The sequence below is a fragment of the Euprymna scolopes genome, chromosome 40, assembly GCF_053919585.1.
Source record: "Euprymna scolopes isolate OS-2025 chromosome 40, ASM5391958v1, whole genome shotgun sequence".
In the NCBI taxonomy this organism is placed as follows: domain Eukaryota; kingdom Metazoa; phylum Mollusca; class Cephalopoda; order Sepiida; family Sepiolidae; genus Euprymna; species Euprymna scolopes.
In genome coordinates, this window is record NC_136521.1 from 47519938 (window position 1) to 47520659 (window position 722).

Genomic DNA, 722 nt, shown 5'->3' on the forward strand with positions numbered 1-722 from the left:
GAATCCAGTGATTTTGAAGAACAATTTTTTAATAGAGTATATATATATATATATATATATATATATATATATATATATATATATATATATATATATATATATATATATATATAAAGTCAGTTTCTATTTAACCCATAGTTGGAATCCTAACAGGTACTACTAATCCGAGTCAGAGTGGACCTGGGAGCAATGGCAATTAAAAGGTGCCTCCACACTCCCCAAAGCCCGTAAGCTGGGTTCTCAACATCGGATATAGTTTAAGGTCATATCCAGGACCGATCAGTATATGGAGAGTAGAGAGAGAGAGAGAGAGAGAGAGAGAGAGAGATGGCAAGCTTACACTTAATTGATATCTGTTATCCTATCGTCCGCGGTTGGGTTATCATTTTTAAGTTTCTCTTCTGCATATATAGATATGTTCCATTCGGGTTCTCGTGTAGTTATTCTGTCGCTCGTGGGAGCGACGCGTTTTACGTACGACCTGCTCCCCCCCCAAAAAAAAACGAAGAACAAAAATCCTCTTCTGGTTTTACCCGTCGCTCTAGTCTAAGGAGGGGGGGGAGAGCTTAATCATGGGTGCGTGCGTTTACTTTTGGCTTGGTGGGGGAAGGGACAGTGTTCATTTTACTTGGTTCTCTCGCGATGGTCCATCCCTTCTCTTCGTTCTTCCTATATCTCGTTACTATCTCTTTTTCTCCGCATCTCTAACTCCCTTTTCGTTG